The following is a 19,760-nucleotide window of genomic DNA, read 5'->3' as shown; positions in this document are numbered from 1 at the left end:
AAGTATTTTTAGTTCTAGCTTACTAATTACTAACTATATACTAAGAGAGTAGTAGTTTATATATTAATAAGTTTATTTAGTAAATTTATTTAGTAAATTTATTTAGTAAATTTATTTAGTTTAAATAGAAAGTAGCTTTAAGTAATATTAAAAATAATAAAAATAAAAAGAATTTTTATAAGCTTTATATTACGAATAGGTCAGGGCAACTAACTATAGCACAAAGTAAAAGTTTTAATAATAATAACTCTAGTATTATTATCCCCTATTCTATATTATATAAGTACGCCGGCTAGTACTTAACTAATTAGGCTATAATACTATATCTCCCCTCTAAGAGGTATGTCCCTATACCGAGGACTAATCGGATATATCGTAAATATAAGTAGGGAAACTTTAGTAATAGTACGAAGTAACTAGTTTTATACGTATTACTTACGATTAGGACGCCCTATATAGTATAAGAGGTATAATTATATTATTAATATAGCGTATAGAAATTAAATCTATAACCCCTTAATATAAGGTAGAGTTATTATTATATTATAAGTAGGTTAAGGTAACTAACTATAGTATAAAGTAAAAGCTTCGATAATAATAACTCCGGTATTATTATGCCCTATTCTATACTATATAGGTACGCCGGCTAGTACCTAACTAGTTAGGCCGTAATACTTTAGTATATAAATATTAGCTTATTTAGCCCTTTTTTTAAAAACCTTTATATTACTATTAAAGTTTAGAACTTCTATAGTTAATAGCCGCCTCTAACTATTATTACTAACTATTATAGCTAATTATTATAACTAACTTTTATTATTAACCTTTTTAACTAGCGCTACTATATAAATATATTACTTAGACTATTATTAATAAATAATAAAGTAGCTTACTTATCCCGAATTATATAATAATTTTTATATCGAAATTATTATATTATATTAGGTACGTACTTAGGGTATATTATATATATTATATAATTAAAAAGTATACTATATTATATAATTTTTTTTAAAAACGTAATCCTATTAAGGTCGATTTTTTATACTTATAAAGTTAGAAAAAAACTATTATATTAATAGCTCGTTAACCCTTAGGGCTTTTTTAATAATTAAAAGTTTAATTTTATAAATATTATATTTCCCCCCGATAGAGTAATTTACTAAAGCCGTACTATATATTACGTATTAAAAAAAACTAAGTATATTACGCTCTATACCTAATTACTAATTAAAATTAACTAACTTAACTATTATTTTCTTTTTATTAATAGTTCTTAACCTTCCCCTACTTATTTAAAGAGCGAGCTATACCTATTTTAATATATATAAAACCTCTTAATACTAACTTACGTAAGTAGTTAAATATTATATTATATACTCCTTTTTATTAAAAATTAGAGAGCTCTTTATATATTCCTTTATATTTATAATATAGCCCGTATTAAAGGGATTTTTAGCTTTATAAAATATAATTTTTAAGCTAATATCGATATATTAAATCTTAATATTTATATTAACTTAGCTATTTATAATATTCGTATTATTACTTAGCTAAATTCCGTATTATTAAAAAATATTTTATTATTTTTTAAGTATATTTATATTAGTTATAATAATTATAATATTAAGCTAGTTAAAGAGGGCGCCTAGCCCGAGAGGAGTAAACTTATTAATAAGTATTTTTAAGACCTTATTAAAATAGTATTTTAACTAGCTCATTTCTTAACTAGTTATTTAACTAGCTATTTAAATAGTAGTTTATATATTAATAAGTTTATTTAGTAAATTTATTTAATAAATTTATTTAGTTTAAATAAAGAGTAGTTTTAAGTAATATTTAAAATAATAAGAATAAAAAGAATCTTTATAAGCTTTAATATAAGTAATAAATATTAACTTATTTAGCTCTTTTTTTAAATACCTTTACGTTATTATTAAAGTTTAGAACCTCTATAGTTAAGGGCCGCTTTTAATTATTATAATTAACTATTATAACTAATTATTATAGCTAACCTCTATTATTAACTTTTTTAACTAGCGCTATTATTAAAAAGGGTAGCTTACTTATCCTAAATTATATAGTAGTTTTTATATCGAAATTATTATATTATATTAAGCACGTACTTAGGGTATATTATATATATTATATAATTAAAAAGTATATTATATTATATTAAAAACGTATAGGGTATAAAGGACTCTTATAGTATAGTACTTTAGAAAAACTATTAATACTTATAAAAATAATATAAAATACCTCTTTTAATTAAGTTAATACGGCCTTAATTAATAGAGTTATAACTAAGGGAAGAGGATAATATTAATTAAATTAAAAAAGTAGACTTTTTAATTATTTTATATTATTACGTTTAAAAATAAATTATTAAAAAAGCTCTAGTTCGATTTTAAAAAGTATATATATAATTAAAATAAAAATCTACGCTACTAAGCTCCTTATTTTTAATTAAGGTCTTTTTTTTAATATTTTATTTTAATTAGCCCTTTTATAAATACTTATACTTAATTAGTTTTAAAAAAGAACTATTAGGACTAATTATTTTACCCTATTTTAATTATCTCTTAATTTCTTCTTCTCTAATTTTTTATAGAAAAACTTATTTTAAATTAGTCCTAATTATTATATATAATTAATTATATTAAGCTTTTTATTTACTTTTTTTTTATAGCTACTTTTTTCGTTTTTTTTATTTTTATTACTTTTTTTACTAACTTTACTTAGTTCTTATTTTTTTTTTTTAATAATCTCCCGATCCTAACTTTTATTACCTTAGTTCTTCTTAGCTTTTTTCATTAATAATAATATTTAAAAAGTATAAGTTAAAGTTATATATATAGCTTTTATAATCGGGTCGTTGTATTAATTAACTTATTATTTTTTTATATTCTTATTAATATTAACTTTATTTTTATATATATTATAATCCCCCCGACGGAGCAATCTACCGGGGCCGTACTATATATTACGTATTAGGGAAAACTAAGTATAATACGCTCTATACTTAATTACTAACTAAAACTCCTAACTTTTTACCGCTTTTAGCCGCTTATAGGGCAAGCTTTACTTATTTTAATATATATAAGACCTCTTAGTACTAGCCTACGTAAGTAGCTAAGTTTAGTATAATTTATTTTTTTATATAAGTATTATTATTACTTAAGGGGTCTTATAAAAGCTATTAAAAATACTAACTTATTACCCTAACTTTATATACCTCTAGCCCGTTTATTATAATTATTATAATTAGGTTAATATTAATATATTAGATCTTAATATCTATATTAGCCCGGCTATTTATAATACTTATAATATTACTTAGCTAAATGCTATATTATTAAAAAGTACTTTACTACTTCTTAAATATACTTACGTTAATTATAATAGCTATAATATTAAGTTAGTTAAAAAGGGCGCTTAGTTTAAGAGGAGTAGATTTATTAACGGGTATTTTTAAAATAAGTTCTTATTAAAATAGTATTTTAACTAGCTAACTTCTTAACTAGTTATCTAACTAGCTATTTAAGTAGTAGTTTATATATTAATAAGTTTATTTAGTAAATTTATTTAATAAATTTATTTAGTAAATTTATTTAATTTAAATAGAGAGTAGTTTTGAATAATATTAAAAATAATAAAAATAAAAAGAATCTTTACGAGCTTTAAATAGTAAATATTAGCCTATTTAGCCCTTTTTTTAAAAACCTCTATATTATTATTAAAGTTTAGAACCTCTATAGTTAAGGGCTGCCTTTAATTATTATAGCTAATTATTATAGCTAACTATTATAGCTAATTATTATAACTAATCTCTATTATTAACCTTTTTAACTAATACTATTACTAAAAAAGGTAGCTTACTTATCCCGAATTAAATAATAGTTTTCGTATCGAAATTATTATATTATATTAAGCGCGTACTTAGGATATATTACGTATATTATATAATTAAAAAGTATATTATATTATATAATTTCCTTTAAAAGCGTAATCCCGTTAAGGTCGATCTTTTATACTTATAAAGCTAAAAGAAAAAAAACCACTATATATATATTATAATATTATAAAAGATTTTAATAAAACTTAGCTAGCTCTTAATATTAACGTTTACTATTCTTTTATATAGCCTAATTATACTTAAAGAGTATATATTTAATAACTTCTTATTTTAACTAAACCCTTAGTACTTTAATTAGAGTTTTTATAATAAAGCTACTCTTATCCCTAATTAAAATATTTAAAAAACTACTTTTTTAATTACTTAGACTAGCTTTACTAAGAACTAGGCTAAAATATAATAATAATTTAAAAAATAAAATATTTAATAAAAACTACGTAACTTAATAAGTTTTAAGGGTATTAATTAAATATATAAGTTAATTATTAATAATAGCGTCTAAATACTAATTAGTAACCTTTATTAATTTAATTACTTATAAAGTTTAATTAGAGTTACTACTTATTATAAATCCCTAAATATTCTTTAGTATTTTTAAAAATTAAGATAATAAGGGCGACTTTTTAAAAATAATAAGCCCTTATTTAAGGTTTTTAATTATTCTTTTTATTTTTTTAAAATATATAAAATTAATAAGAATATAATAATTATAATTGTAAAGGTTATAAATTCTTAAATCCTAGTTAATAAATCTAAGGCTAAGTAAGTAAGAACCGGATTTTTAAGGAGTTAGTATTTTAAGGGTATTAGTTATAATATAATTAAAATTATTTAAGTTAGTATAGGGCCTATTTTTAAAGTCCTAATTATATATTACTTTTTTAAAAGACCTATTTAGGGAAGGTCTTATTATATTAAAAAAGTAATTATTATTATATTAAAACTTATAACTAATTTATTAAATCTAAGCTATGCGGAGCTTATTATTAAACGGTTTAAGGTATTTATAAGTTATTTAATATATATTATAAATTAAGTTAAACTAGTTATATTAGATTACGTTACGAAACTACTTAAATATATATAAACTATATTCTTATTTACTTAGTTATTATATTATAAAAATTACGTAAATACTTATATTAATTAGTTATTAAATATAAAAAAGTATATTAATTTAATTATAAAAAGCCTTTAGTATTTAAATATTATTAATAAATATCCTTTTTAAATATTTAAAAGCCTATTTTGGATTATATTAATAAATTATATTATTTTATTAATTAACGATTATCCCCGCAAAATAGCCCGGATTATTAATATAAAAAGAGAAAATTATTAAGTATATCGAAGTCCTAATTCTTTATATAATTTTTTAAGTTTAAGGGTTTAGGGTAGAGGTTTTATTTAGTTTAAAAGTACTTTCCTATCCCTCTTTAATTATAACTATATTATATACTAAAACGAGGTCTTATATTATAACCTCTATTATAAATTTAATTTTATATTTTTAAATTTGGTTTTTATATAATAAGTATCCTTAAAGGTTATAATAATTAGTTAGGACCTTTATTATTTTATAATAATCTTAACTTATTTAAGTTTTTTAGTTTTTTAAACTTTTAAAAACCTCGGGGCGCTAATTAAAAAAAAGAAGTACGTCTCTTATATTAAGTTAATTAAAATAGTTAAATTTAAAAAGGGTTAGGATTATTTAGGGGAAACTAGTTTATTTAAATACTAAGCTTAAGTAATAATTAATATACGCTTTATATTAGTAGTTTATATTAAAATTAACGAACTAAGAGTTCTTAATATTTATAATAATTCTAAAGTTAGTCTCGTTAAAAATAATATATTTATTTAAATTCTACTTTTTTAATTAGTATTTAGTATCGTTTTTAAAGTTTTTTATTATAATTAGACCTTAAACTCGTATTACATCCTTTTTATTATTTAGTTTAAAAAAAGAAATAAGAAGTAAAGAGGCTATTATAAATAGCTAAGTTAGTATTTATATAATAAATTAAAAATTAAAAATTAAAAAAAGTTTAATTAGTAATAGTTATAGAAAAGTAGTAACTTAGGTTTTAAAATATAAAAAAAGGCTAAAAAATATCTAAATTAAAAATAGCTACTTAATGATAATAATAATAATTAAAAAGGAAAAGAAAAAAATTAAGTAGCTAAGTAAAAAACTACTTTTTTATACTAATTGCGAGGCGGCCTTTATTAATTAAAAAAAAGGCGCTAAATTATAAATAATAAAATCCCCCCGACGGAGTAATTTGCCGGGGCCGTACTATATATTACGTATTAAGGAAAACTAAGTATATTACGCTCTATACTTAATTACTAATTAAAATAATAATTAACTAACTTAACTGTTATTTTCTTTTTATTAACTCCTAACCTTCCCCTATTTCTAACTATTTAGAAAGTAAGCTATACTTATTTTAATATATATAAAACCTCTTAGTACTAACTTATATAAATAGCTAAATTCTATATTATATACTCCTTTTTATTAAGGGTTAGGGGGCCCCTTATATATTCTTTTATATTTATAATATAGCCTATATTAAAAGGATTTCTAGCTTTATAAAATATAATTTCTAAATTAGTATTAATATATTTAATCTTAATATTTATATTAGCCTAGCTATTTATAATATTTATACTATTACTTAGCTAAATTCCGTATTATTAAAAAGTATTTTATTAATCCTCGGGTATATTTACGTTAGTTACGATAGCTATAGCGTTAAGCTAGCTAAGGGTACCTAGCCCGAGAGGGGTAGACTTATTAATAAGTATTTTTAAAAAGTTCTAGCTTATTAATTACTAACTATATACTAAGAGTAGAGTAGTAATTTATATATTAATAAGTTTATTTAATAAATTTATTTAATAAATTTATTTAGTAAATTTATTTAGTTTAAATAGAGCTTTGGGCGATATTAAAAGTAATAAGGATAAAAAGAATCTTTACGAGCTTTAGTACGAAGAGTAGTAAATATTAGCCTATTTAGTCTTTTCTTTAGAAACCTCTACGTTATTATTAAAGTTTAGAACCTTTATAGTTAAAAAAGGCCGCTTTTAATTATTATAGCTAACTATTATAACTAATTATTATAACTAACCTTTATTATTAACTTTTCTAACCGGTACTACTATATAAAGAATAGCTTACTTATCCCGAATTATATAGTAGTTTTTATATTAAAATTACTATATTACGTTAAGCGCGTACTTAGAGTATATTACGTATATTATATAATTAATAAGTATACTATATTATATAATTTTTTTTAAAAACGTAATCCCGTTAAGGTCGATCTTTTGTACTTATAAAGCCGGAAAAAACCCACTATATAAATAATAAAAAAGCTCCGATTTTATAATTTACTCCTTTTTTTTTTATATAATAGTTATAATTTAGTATTAATTAGTTAAGAGGCTTATAATACTTTTTCTTTTAATATTTTAAGTTTAAAGGGGGGTATATAAAGGCCCTCCCCCGATCCCTCTATTCTTTTTATTTCTTTTTTTTAAATAATAATTTCTTAATTATAATTATCCCTTTTTATTTAATCTCTTTTCTTTTTTTAATAATATAATTTACTTACTTATTATATTTAATACTTTAGTTCTTAATAACGTATATTAAATTATTAAAATTACTTATTATAACGTTTAGTCTTAGTAATATTTCTTTTTTATTTTTAAAAAGGTTTAATTTAAAAAACTTAGGGCTATAAGTTTTAAAAGGTTAATAAAAAGTAAACTATAATAAGCGCTACTGTATTTAATCTTTTTAATCCTAATTTTAATTTAACGTTCTTCCTTTTTAAATTTTTAAAACTACTAATTAATTAACTCTTCTTATATTAACTAAAGAGCTTTATACTGAATTCTATATTATAAATATTTAAGTTAATAAGTATACTAAAAAATAAATAGCTTAAATATTTTAATAATTAATTACGAATTAAAACGTTATTAAAAAATACGTTAATAAATAGGGTATTATAAGTAGATTGTTTTTATAGAGCTATTAGGTTTTTATTAATTATAATTATATTAATTACTTCGGCCCTCTATTTTAATAATTAAGTAAACGAACCCCTATTATTAATTCTTTACTTATTTAGGCTTATAGTATTTAAAATATTATATTTTATAACTATTATATACGGTCTTTTTAAAAATATATCGGTTTTAATATTAAAGAGCTAATTAAAAAAATAATTCCCTACTTTAAATACGTTTCTTTTCTAAATTATTTTAATAATTAATATAATAATTATATATATTTTAAAAATAAGAAATACTACTTTAAAAAGAGCTAAGATTAGTAGGATATTAAATAGTCCGGGGCCGACCCTAAGTAAGGTTATTATTATTATTATATAATACGTAGTAATAGGGTAGTATTTCTAATCTTAATTAATATTAAAAAAGTTAAGACTTTAATTTATATAGTTTTTAATTAGATCGATATTATTAAAACCGAAAAGAATAAGTATAATTCTGTTTTTAAAAACGCCCTTTTAATATACTTTACTAGGGACTATACGTTTATAATTTATAAAAGTTATTAATATATTAAAATAAAATAAATAGAATAAGAGGTTATATAAGCTAAGTTAAATATTAAGCAGGTTTAATTAAATAAGGAACTAGGTTTAAATACTTAAAAAAAGGGGTAGGGTTTCTTAATATAATTATATAATTAATAAATAAGGTCGTTAAGTTTTTAATTATAATAATTAAAAAATAATTCTTTTTTTTTTATTATTCCCTTATATTTTTATTCCGGATTTAAGTAAAGAAATAACTAAAAAATTAATAAGATTTAGTAATATTTTTATAAAATAAATATTTAATAAATAAAATTTCGTAGCTTATATTAGGGATTAGTAATAATAAGGAGTAATTTACCCTTTTTAAAAAGCTTTTATTTATAATTAAGTTTACTTAGTAAGCGGTTAAGTATCCTCGTCCCTAAAGTTTATTATATTATTATTATAATTAAAAAGTAAGATTATAATATTAATTATATTATTTTATTAAAATAAAAAGTTAGCTAAGTTAGAAATAAAGTTATTATAATAATTAACCTTATGAAATAATAAGTAGAGGCCTTTTAAAGATTTTAAGAACTTTTTAAATTAATTATTAATATAAATAGCCCTTATAATTAAGTTATTAATAAGCGTTTTTAATTAATATAATAATCCGTTTAGAGTAACTAAGTAAATATAAAAAGGTCCTTATTAATAATAATCGAGTTTTTTAAAAATTAATATATTAATTTTTTATTAAATATTAAAAATAAGAACTAAATTGCTAAGCTATAACTTTATTAATTAAAAAGAGTATGCGGAGTTAAATTAGTTACGGGGTTTAGCTCGGTATTAAATAACTTTATTAACTATAGCTTTTTAATTAGTTATTAAAAAAGTAAAAGCTCGTAATTAGGCTTAAACTTCTTAATCTATTATATATATATTTTTTTAATTAAATACTCTCTAAGTTGCCGTTTTTTTTTTTAATTAGGGTCGTTATATAATAATTATAAATAAAATAGAATAATATATAACTTAATAATACCCTAATAGTTATTTTATTTATAAAAAGGGCCGTAATAAGTATAAGTCTAATTTTTTTTTCTTAATCTAATTAAATACGAAGTATATATATAATAAGTTAATAACCCTTTTTAAAAAGCTTATTAATACGAGGGTTATAAACTAATATAACTTTTTACTAAGTACCGTATTATTAATTAAACTAAGTAATAGTACTTATATTTTCTTATTCCTCATTAATAATTAAAGTATTATAAATCTTATAATAATAAATAATATTTTTTTAAATAAACTTTATAATATTTTTTAATATAGTATTTATTATAATCCGTATTTTTAAATATTTTATAAACTTATAACGCGCCTTAATGACTTTTTATTTACTTATATACTAAACGTCTAAATAAATCTAAAAAAAAAATTCGTAAATTAGAATTATAAATATATAGAGGTTATTAAAGCGTCATAATCTAGCTTTTTAATAAGCTTTATAAGTTATACTTAGCTCCTAAGCCTAAGTATATATTCCTAGTTAATAATATTATTTTATAAAATAGAAATAAATAGCTTCTCGTCCTCTATACCCGGACTTATTATATACTTTATTAATTAAATTTACTTAGCGGCGCTTATTATTAATTATTTAAATAAGTTAGGGATAAGTTTTCGTCCCTTATTAAAATAGAAGTTTATTTTATATAATAAATCGTATTACTATTTATTTAAAATATCTAAATTAATTAAAGAGTATACTAACTAGCCTTTTTAAAATAAAATAAAAATAAGTAATTTATTTTAAAAGATCTAATTATTATTCGTTTAGTATTAATATATTAATTAGAATATTTATTTTTTATATTTAATTAATAGTAGTATTACTACCGCTATATACTATAATAAAAAAGTTTTTTATAACTCGTATTTATAAGACTTATATATTAATAAAGTCCTTAATATCCTTATTAAGCTCCGCTTTAACTAAGTTAAATTAGCTAGGTTTTTTTTTAAAAAGCTATTTACTATAATATTCTTTTTTTTATTAATATACTTAATTTTAAAATTAAAAAGTCTAATTTAAAAAAGCTAGCGCGTTATTATTATTAATAATAAGTTATTTACTATGTAGTAGTTTTTTTTCCGGCTTTATAAGCATAAAAGATCGACCTTAATAGGATCACGCTTTTAAAGGAAATTACACAATATAATATACTTTTTAACTATATAATATGCGCAATATATCCTAAGTACGCACTTAACGTAATATAGTAATTTTAATACGAAAACTACTATTTAATTTAGGATAAGTAAGCTACTTTTTACGCAGTAGCGCTAGCTAGAATAGTTAACGGTAGAGGTCGGCTATAATAGTTAGCTATAATAGTTAGCTATAATAGTTAGCCGTAATAGTTAGAAGTAGCCTTCTTTAATTATAGAGGTTCTGAACTTTGATAGTAACGTAGAGGTTTCTAGAGAAAGGGCTAAATGGGCTAATATTTATTACTCTTTAGAGCTTATAAAGATTCTTTTTATCCTTATCGCTTTTAATATTACCTAAAGCTACTCTCTATTTAAACTAAATAAATTTACTAAATAAATTTACTAAATAAATTTACTAAACAAATCCACTAAATAAACCTATTAATATATAAACTACTACCTCGATAAGAACCTACTCCAAAAATACCCGTCGATAAGTCTACCCCTCTCGGGCTAGGCGCCCTTAGCTAGCTCGACGTTATAGCTATCGTAGCTAACGTAAGTATATTTAAAAAGTAGTAAAGTACTTTTTAGTAGTACGGAATTCGGTTAGGTAATATTATAAGCGCTATAAATAGCTAGGCTAATACGGATACTAAGATCTAGTATATCGACGCCGGCCTAGTTATAATAGCTATAATAAACAGGCCGGAGGTATATAAAGTTAGGGTAATAAGCTAGTACCTTAAACGGCTCTTATAGGACCCCCTAGGTAATAATAATACCTATATAAAAAAATAAATTATACTAGACCTAGCTACCTACGCGGGCTAGTACTAGGAGGTCCTATGTGCGTTAGAGTAAGTAAAGCTTACCCTATAAGCGGCTAGAAGTGGCAGAAGGTTAGGAGTTAATAAAAGGGAGATAATAATCGAGTTGGTTAACTATTATTTTAATTAGTAGTTAGGTATAGAGCGTATTATACCCAGTTTTCTCTAATACGTAATATACGGTACGGCCCCGGCGGATTACTCTATCGGGGGGAAGTTATTTACTATATTATTAATCTAAGTAACTAAGACCTAGGTATTAGTTTTTAATAAGAAATTAATCTTAAATAAAAATTACGAAAATATTTTAAGTTTATTAGAATACCTCGTATTTTAAGCTTATTAAAGTTATAATTAAGCTCTAATTTATACTATATCCTACTCTTATATTAAGTAATAATACGCTTATTATTAACGATCTAACTAAGTATATTACTCTATTTTTTAATACTAGCGTCTATTATAAAAATAATCCATCTAATTTTAGTATTATAATTTAATAAAATTAAAATAGGGGTTATAATAATCGCCTTTTTAAGTATTTTTATAACCTTAATTTATAGTACTCCCTATTTGAAAAATTAGTTCTTACTAAATAAGGAATATAACGGAGCTATTATAAAAGAAAAATACTTAATTTAATAATAGTAAAAGGTAATAATACTAAAAAACGATCTAATTTCTAAAACGTTTAAATATTTTATTTATTTAAAAATCTTAAAAACTTTAGCTTAATTAGGCTATCTCCCTTTTATATTATAAAAATAGCCTATAATAACTATAAATAGTTAGTACTATTATAACTTCGCTTTAAAAATAGTATAACTAGCTAGTTTAATATTAACTAAGACCTAATTAATATTTTAAAAATATTCGTAAATAAATTACTAAATTTTAAAATAATTAGTTAAGTATTTATTATTATAATAAAATCGCGGGCTTTTAATTACGATATTATTAATAAAAACGCTATAATATTTTAAAATTAAGTTATAAAAAATATAGATTATAATTTAATAAAACTAGGTTACTAAATTTATTACTTTTTATAAGAGGGTATAATATTTATATAGCCTAAGTAAAATTAAAGAAGTCGTTAAATTATAACTCTTTTTATTTAAAAAGGTCTAATTATAACTAAAAAAGAAATTTAAAAAAGAAATAAGCTAATTTATAATAAATTCTTTTAAAAACTTATTAATATTAAGTAGTTATTAAGTATCCCGAAGGGTAATAGTATTAACTTTTATTACTAAGTTAATTAATTAAAAACTACTATCCTTTTTTATTATTAAGAACTAGGGGTTCTAATACGTAGTATAGTTTTTTTTAATAATACCTTAAGTAATACGTTCTTAGATTATTTTAAAGGTTTTTAGTAATAGGGCTTTTAGAATAAGGATACTTTTTATTTATTAAGCTTTATAAAGTATAGTTTTAATTAATTATAATAGTATAATTATAAAGTCGAAATAGCTATATTTAAAAAAGTCCTATATTAATACTTTTTTTTTAATTAAGGAGTATTTATTTAAAGAGATTTTATTTATAAAATAAGAAATAGTTATAATTTTTAAAAATAGCTTAGAGTCGATCATTTATTAATTTAGAGCCTAGTTTTATATTAAAAAACTTAGGTATAATAATATCCTTATAGGGGCCTAATCGGTTTTATAACTTATTTTTAACTTTTTTAAGCTTTTTAAGTTTTTAATAAGAATTGTTATTAAGTATTAATTTATTAAAAAGTACGTTATTAACTAATTAAACTTTTTAGTTTTTTTTTTATATATTATATTAATTTTAGTAATATAAGGAATCCTATAAAAAGCGTTCTTAGCTACCTCGTATTATTTTAATACTTTTTATCTTAGTTTTATAATTTATTATTTAATATATAATTTTTCTTATTAAGAAATAGGTATTTTTATTAAAAAACGTAAATTATTTTAATTAATTAATCCGTTTTATTTATTTTTAGTTTTACCCCGAGTAGTCGCTATTACTTTCTTAATTTATATAATCTAAAGCTAGATTATATAGAGTATAATTATAATTATAATTTAGTTAGCTTAGTTTTAATTTAAAATTATTATAATACGCTCGTTTTTTTTTAATTTAAATTTTAAATAGAGGTTATTAAAACTAATAATATTCTTAATTATATTATTAATATTTAGTTTTTTAATCCGAAAACTTCTTTTATATACTACTTAAACTAAAATAAAATATTTTTTATATTTTAAAACCCGTTTATTTTAATTATCCTTACTAAAATCCTTAGCCTTATATCCTTAATATAAATTAAAATAGTAATTATTAACTTATTATATTTAAAAAATAGCTTAGTATTTTATATAAATAAAAGACTTAGTAATAATAGATTAGAGGTCTTTTACTTATTTTTAATAAGAAAATATAAGTAATTATTTTAAACTTATTAATTTATACGTTTATAAAATAGAAATTATTAAAAGTTATTTAGTTAGTTAAATCGTATTTAAACGTTTATATTTAAAGCTTTATTACTATATAAAAAATACTAGCTTTTTTAATATATTATTTTAAAAAGATATTAACTTATACCTTAATATTTAAAATCGTAATAATTATTAAACTTTTATTATTTTAATTTATACTAAATATTTAGACTTCTAACTATAAATAAGCGTTTAAAATTATAAAGATTAGAGTTTTAAAAATTAAATTAGCGCTTTTAACTTTACTAATTTTAGCTATATAGCTCGGCTTTAAAAAGAAGTTCTTATTATACTTATTAAAAAAATCCTTAATATCTTTTTATTATTATTTATTCTTTACTAAATTAGCTAAGAATTTTAGAGCTTTTAATAAAATTTTATTAATATTAAAATACTTTTAATTATATATTAAAATTATTATTATTATAATATATTTTAATATAATTTTTTATAAGAAGTTTATAAAAAGCGAAATTAGGGCTTTAAACCTCTTTTTTATTAAATTTTTAACCTTAACCCTAAATTTAAAATTATAAGGCTAATTTATAATTATTATTTTTTAAGTTTTATAAAAAAGAAGCTCTTAAGTTCTTTAAGTATTAATATTAAGGGTACTAATTAGAACTTCAATAAGCTAGGGTATAAAAATAGATCTAAGAGTTATATTTTTTATTATTTTAAAAACCTCGTTATTATCATTAATCTTTATAATTTCTCTTTTTTAATTAAAAAAAAAAACTATTTTCTTTTTAAATTATAAAAGCTAGTTTAGGCTATTAATCCCGTATATTTTTTTAAAAAATTATTTAATTATTAAAGTATAGTTCTTAGGGGTTTTTTTTTTATAAATAATATAAACGTTTACTTAGTTATAATAACCTAAATTAGGTCGTATTACGTAAACGTATTTAATTATACTTATAAGATTAGTTAAAAGGAGTATAAGTATAGTTTATTAAAGTAGTCCGATTTAGTAATTTAAAATCTATTTAATTAAAAGCTTAGTATTTTCCTTAGTTAATATATTTATTATATAAAAAAGGAGGATAATATAATTAGCAATTATATACTTTTTTCCGTTTTTAATTATAATAAAGGGGATATTATTTATAAGCTTATAACTATTATACTTTTTATAATACTAGGCTCCCTAAGCTAAAATAATAAAATAAGCGTCCTTATTAAAAATATATTAATTATAATCCTTAATAATTTAGTAATATTAATTTTAATAATATTAATAACGATCCCTAAGTTTTATAATTAAGGGCTAATTAAAACGTATAGTACTTATATTAAATATATAAGTAGGGCTTTAAAAATAAATATTATTTTAATAAATCTTTAGCTTACTTATTCCGTTAGCTAAGTTAAAATTAGGAGTATTATTAATAACTACTTAAGTAACCTAGACTTTTATTATTAGCTAATAATATTACTAACGGTTTAGATATTAATTTTAAGTATTTCTATATACTTAAGGAATAGGGGGCCGTAATAAGGGCTCGGGTTAATTTTAGTTATTTATAAAAAATAGGCTATATTCTTTTTTATATATAATAATATTAAGAAGTCCTATTTTAAACTTTATATACTTCGTTAATTTAATAAAGCTATTTAAAATAACCCTAATTTCTTTTATTACTTTTTTTATAATATTAATATAGAACTACTTATATACGGCCTTAATTAAGGTCTTATTAATTATAATATAGAGGTTTTATTATTTAATAAGGGTAATTATATTATTAATCTTAATAAATAGTACCTAAATAGAGTTTAGATTAGAAAACGAAATAGGTAATCCCTTAGTAACTTTTTTAATTTATTTATTTTTATTTAAAAAGTAATTAATATCTTATTTCTCGTATTTTTTTAAAAAAGAAATCCTTAGCTTAGGCCTAGGATAGTCCTTTAATTACGTCCTTAACTAAAGTTTAATAATCTCTTTTTATAATATATATAATAAGTTTACCCCTAAATTAATCCGAGACCTTACTAATCTCGTACTAATTTTCGAACTTTTTTAAGAAATTTATAATATTATTATTTTTAAAAACTATAATCCCGTTTTAACTAGGGAATAGTATTTTATAAAAACTTATATTTTTTATTAAATTAAGCTAGGGAATTATAAAGCCCTTAGTTTAAAGTATAACTATTTAAATCTAAGTAATAATAATATTTAAAAAAGTATTAATTAAAATATCTATTTTAACTCAAGTTATAATTAGCTTTTTTTAATTAAATTAGTAAATAAATCTATTAAAAAGAGTAGTTTTTTTATTATTAAACGATTTTATAATTTATAAGTTTTAATAAACTATAAAAGTTAGTTTAATAAACGGTTTATTTAAAATAAAAAGGTTAGGTTTATATAATTAAATATTTTAAAGGGCGCTAATAATAGTAAAAATAATATATTAATTATTTATATTTATAATCCGAGGTTATTAAAAGTATAGTTTATTAATTTTATTTATAATTTTAATAGTTTTATATTAGTTTATTTATTTTAAATAGAGTTTAAAAAGAGAGGAGAGGAGCTATTTTAATAATTAGAGTATAGCCGTTATCCTAATTAATAAAATTTAGACCGTTCTTTTTAATTCTTATTAAGCGTATATTTAAAATTTTAACTAAATATTATATTAAGCTTATAATAATATTAATTAAAATTATTAATAAGTCTAGTTAAAAGCTAGTTTTATAAGCGCCCTTAGTCCGACGTATTCGTACTTCTCAATAGGCCTATTATTAAGTCTTTAGGCTATATTAATTAATAAGGAATAGTTTAGTTAAATAACTAGTTATACTTATTAAAACGTTTTATTAATTCTAATCTTAACTTATTATTTATCTTATTATATTATTATAGCGTTTTATATTTAAACCTAATCTAGTCCTAAGTATCCGCGTTCTCTTTTATTTATTTATCTTATTTATTTCTTAAGGTTTATTATTTCCCTCGTTTTATTAAATAAGAAGTCCTTTTTTATATATTTTTACTTTTATATTTTAATTATTTAGTTACTTTTTTTATATTAAAGTCTTATTACTTATATTTATTTTAATTATTATACTTTTCTCTTTAATAAATTATTTAAAATATCCCTAATTAAATTAGGTTTTTTTTTACTTATTTTCTTGTTTAATAAAGAAGGGATTTTTAAAAAGGGAGATTATTAAAAACGTATAGGGTATAAAGGACTTTTATAATACGGTACTTTAAAAGAACTATTAATATTTATAAAAATAATATAAAATACCTCCTTCGATCGGGTTAATACGGCCTTAATTAACGGAGTTATAACTAAAAAAAGAGGATAATATTAGCCGGATTAAAAAATAGACTTTTTAATTATTTTATATTATTATATTTAAAAATAAATTATTAAAAAGGCTCTAGTTCGATTTTAAAAAGTATATATATGATTAAAATAAAAATCCGCGCTACTAAGCTCCCTATTTTTAATCGGGGCCTTTTTCTTTATATTTTATTCTAATTAGCCCTCTTATAAATACTTATATAGTAGTTTTTTTTCCGGCTTTATAAGTATAAAAGATCGACCTTAATAAGATCACGCTTTTAAAGGAAATTATATAATATAGTATACTTTTTAACTATATAATACGCATAATATATCCTAAGTACGTACTGAACGTAATATAATAATTTTAATATGAAAACTGCTATTTAATTCGGAATAGGTAAGCTATTTTTTATATAGTAGTGCTAGCTAAAAAGGTTAATAATAGAGGTTAGTTATAATAGTTAATTATAATAATCGGCTATAATAGTTAGAGGTAGCCCTTAACTATAGAGGTTCTAAACTTTAATAATAATATAGAGGTTTTTAAAAAAAGGGCTAAATAAGCTAATATCTATTACTTTTTTATTATACTAAAGCTTATAAAAATTCTTTTTATCCTTATTACTTTTAATATTACCTAAAGCTACTCTCTATTTAAACTAAATAAATCTACTAAATAAATCTATTAAGTAAATCTATTAAATAAATCTATTAAATAAATCTATTAAATAAATCTATTAAATAAACTTATTAATATATAAACTACTACTTTATTAAAAATACTTATTAATAAGTTTACTCCTCTCGGACTAAGCACCCTCTTTAGCTAGCTTAATATTATAACTATTATAACTAACGTAAATATATTTAAAAAGTAATAAAATACTTTTTAATAATATATAATTTAATTAAATAATAGTACGAATATTATAAATAATAAAGTTAATATAAATATTAAAATTTAATATATTAATATTAATTTAAAAATTATATTTTATAAAGCTAAAAATCTTTTTAATATAGGTTATATTATAAATATAAAGGAATATATAAAGGGCCTCTTAATTTTTAATAAAAAAAAGTATATAATATAAAATTTAATTATTTACGTAAGCTAGTACTAAGAGGTTTTATATATATTAAAATAAGTATAGCTTACTCTCTAAATAGTTAGAAATAGGGGAAGGTTAGGAGCTATTTTAATTAGTAATTAGGTATAGAGCGTAATATACTTAGTTTTTTTTAATATATAATATATAATACGGCCCCGGTGGATTGCTTTATTAGAGGGATTATTAATTTATAAGCTGTTTATTTAGCTAAGTTTACGGCCCTCTAGGTAATAGTAGCTTATAATAATAATATTAAAAATACTATTATTATTATTATTAATAATAGCTAGCGCTGACCTTATATCTATTTTTTAACTTTACTTATATATATATATATATATATATATATTTATTACCTCGTTTCTTTTATTAAAATTAAAAAACGCTACTTCCCTTACTATTTATTATTATCGTATTATTATTATTACTATTACTATTACTATTACTATTACAATTACTATTACTATTATTATTATTATTATTATTATTACTATTATTATTAAATTATTTACCTATTTTTAAATATATATTATTAAAATACCGATATACGTAGTTATTATTAACCCCTAGGGCTTTTTTAATAGCTAGAAGTTCGATACTATAAGTATTATATTAAAAGACCCCGAACTATAATACGGCCGTTTTAAAAAATACGGATTAGATATTATTAATTTAAAAATTAAAAAAATATATATTAATATAGCTATTATTTTAATAAGTACTTAGCTTATATAATACGAGCTTCCCCCCGACGGAGTAATCCGCCGGGGCTGTACTATATATTACGTATTAAGGAAAACTGGGTATAATACGCTCTATACCTAATTACTAACTAAAATAGCTCTTAACCTTCCGCTACTTACTTATAGGGCGAGCTTTACTTATTCTAACGCACATAGGACCTCTTAGTATTAACTTATATAAATAGCTAGGTCTAATATAATCTATTCTTTTATATAAGTATTATCGTTACTTAGGGGGTCTTATAAGAGCTATTTAAAATACTAACTTATTATTTTAACTTTATATATATATATATATATATATATATATATATTCGTTACCTCGTTTCTTTTATTAAAATTAAAAAACGTTTCCCTTACTATTTATTACTATTACCTTATTATTATTACCCTATTATTATTACCCTATTATTATTACTATTATTACTAAACCGTCTATTTTAAAAATATTTAGAATACTAAAACGCTAACTCGTTAACTTATAGGGATACCTTAGGGGCTAGTAGTTCGATCTTATTAATATTATATTTAATAATTTTAATTTATAAAAAGATTATTTAAAGGAGTATAAACT

This window comes from Colletotrichum costaricense (assembly GCF_030867565.1).
Source record: "Colletotrichum costaricense strain IMI 309622 chromosome Unknown Scaffold_1.1, whole genome shotgun sequence".
Lineage (NCBI taxonomy): Eukaryota > Fungi > Ascomycota > Sordariomycetes > Glomerellales > Glomerellaceae > Colletotrichum > Colletotrichum costaricense.
This window is presented reverse-complemented; position numbering follows the sequence as displayed.